At 38.9% G+C, this 2859-nt stretch overlaps 1 non-coding gene across 1 annotated transcript; it reads right to left on the reverse strand.

Annotated features, from left to right (window-relative positions):
- Positions 1–470: 470 nt before the first annotated feature.
- On the reverse strand, positions 471–576 carry LOC121207416 (small nucleolar RNA R71). The gene has a single exon (XR_005902507.1). It is a non-coding gene; the product is annotated as a small nucleolar RNA R71 (small nucleolar RNA).
- Positions 577–2859: the final 2283 nt, after the last annotated feature.

Below are 2859 nucleotides of genomic sequence, written 5' to 3' on the forward strand. Positions count from 1 at the left end.
GAACGAGCAAGAGGACGATATTCAAATCACAACTAAGGAGATGGCTAAAAACCAAGAAAATCTGCTACCTCCTGTAATTGCTGTTAATCAAAATCCTACTCCGCACACTATGTATGATTATGCTAAACCTAATTTAACAAGAACTAAGTCAAGTATAGTTAGACCTGCTATTGCTGCAAATAATTTTGAACTGAAACCTAACACAATTCAAATGATACAACAGTTTATTCAGTTTGATGGTTTGTAGGACGAGGATCCCAACACTCATTTGGCAAATTTCCTAGAATTTTACGATACCTTCAAAATTAATGGCGTTTCTAATGACGCCATTCACCTTTAGTTGTTTCTCTTTTCATTAAGGAATAAGGCTAAACAGTGGTTGAACTCGTTACCACGAGGGTTAATCACTACTTGGGAACAAATTACCGAAAATTTTTTATTAAAATATCTTCCACCGGTTAAAACAGCCAAATTACATAATGATATCTCTTCTTTTGTGCAGATGGATTTAGAAATACTCTACGATGCATGGGAAAGATACAAGGACATTTTGAGAAGGTGCCCTCACCATGGGTTACCGCTTTGGCTACAGGTTCAAACGTTCCATAATGGCCTGAATCCTTCGATTCGACAGATGATTGATACAGCTACTGGAGGAACTATCAATAATAAGACACCTGAGGTTGCTTACGAATTTATTGAGGAGATATCACTGAATAACTATTAGTGGCTAGTTATGAGAACAAAGCCGATGAAAGCAGTCGGTGTTTTCAACCTCGACGCGGTTACTATGCTATCTAACCAAGTAGAACTCTTAAATAAAAAGATTGGCGGCTTGTGTCGTTCTACTCAAGTACATCCAGTAATGAGGTGCGATCCTAATGGAAGAGGAGCATGCACAGAATATCAACCCTTCAACCTTAGCATCGTAGAGGAACAAGTCCAAGATATGGGTAACAATAACTCTAGATCCCAAAATAACCCATATAGCAATACTTACAATGCAGGTTGGAGGAACTATCCAAAATTTTCATAGGGAGGCCAAGAAAATCAGAGACCACCTCCAGGCTACCAACAACCACCCTACCAACAGGAAAAGAAGTCAAACCTTGAAGAGATCTCTCAAAGTTTATATCGGTGTCAGAAACTCAATTTTAAAATACCGAGACAGCACTTAAGAATCAACAAGCATCGACCCAAGGGCATGAAACTCAAATTAGACAGCTTGCCAAGTTGATTTCTGAACGACCACAAGGTAGCTTGCCAAGCAGCACAAAATCTAACCCAAGGGAGCAACTCAACGCGATTACTAGTCAAGATGAGGAAGGGTTAATCATACCTGAACCAGAACCAAGGCAAGAAACTAAGATAAGCAAAGGTAAAGGTGAGGTAGACCAAAATAAGCAGAAACTGGTAAGTACAGAATACAAACCTCGTGTGCCATGCCCTAATGCAACAAGGAAAGACTGCTTAGATGAACAATTTGGTAAATTCCTTAAACTCTTAAAAAAATTACATATTAACTTATCGTTTATTGAAACTCTATCGCAGATGCCAAATGCAATGAATTTTTTAAATGAGCTTTTAGCAAATAAGCGGACGTTAGACGCGGCTTCGCATGTGAAGCTAAACGCAGTTTTCCCAGCTATTCTATAGAATAAACTACCCAACAAACTAAAAGATCCAGGGAGTTTTATGTTTCCTTGCTTAATTGGTAGTTTAGATATTAATAATGCATTAGCTGATTAGGGGCTAGTATTAACGTCATGCCTTACAAAATGTTTAAACAACTAGGTCTTAGGAAACCCAAATAGACTAGGATGAGCATTCAATTAGCAGATAAAACTAAGATTTTCTAGGGGTATTATTGAAGATGTGCTAGTTAAAATCGATAAATTTATATTTCCCGTTGACTTCATTGTTCTAGACATAGAGGAGGATAGCAACGCTCCTTTGATTTTAGGAAGGCCCTTTTTAGCAACTGCTAGAATGATTATTGATGTTGGCACAGGTGGACTCACACTTCGTGTGGGAGACGAAACAATCACCCTTCAAGCTCGCAATTCTGGCAACACATCAAAAATTGAAGGTGATTGCCTAAACCATTCTACTAAAACTGACAATATGGTGCAACCTACTTTGCAGGAAGTACATGAGCCATTTTCAAGCAATAGTAGAGGACCTATATTCATGAAGAACGAAAGCTACAAATCGAGGAGCTAGATGAATGGCGGACACATAAACTGAGAACACACGATAAACCAAAACTACGCCAGAACAAGCTCAATACCTTTCCAAATCAACTTAAGGTTGGAGATGAAGTTTTATTAGATGCCGCAGATCCTCACATTGTCACTGCCAAACCGAATGAAGAAATTCCTCTTACGGTACTTAGCACTTTCCCATTTGGTATAGTCGAGGTAAGTCATCCCAAGTTTGGCACTTTTAAGGTAAACAATACCCGCCTAAAACCTTATTTTGATGAGATTCATAGCAGGAATGAGGAGTATAAACTCCTCGAACCACCATGACCATTCAATGGTGAGGTAAGCCGAGCTTAGACTATAAATAAGCACTTTTCGGAAGGAAACCCGAGCACTAACTATATTAACTTTTTTAAATTTTAGTGTTTAGCACCTAACTTACTAACGAAGCTCTTGAATATAGGTTTACCACACAGACATGGCCAAGCACACGGGCATGCTTAGGACCGTGTGGAAACAGGGCAAAGATTTTCCCTAGCACGGGCTACGATAAATCGCCACGGCCGTGCAACATGGCTGATCGCGATATTCGTGTGACAGGTTTTAAATACTAATAATTAATCATTCTTGAATCTAACTATTATCACGATGTAGG

Source organism: Gossypium hirsutum, chromosome A09 (assembly GCF_007990345.1).
Source record: "Gossypium hirsutum isolate 1008001.06 chromosome A09, Gossypium_hirsutum_v2.1, whole genome shotgun sequence".
NCBI lineage: Eukaryota > Viridiplantae > Streptophyta > Magnoliopsida > Malvales > Malvaceae > Gossypium > Gossypium hirsutum.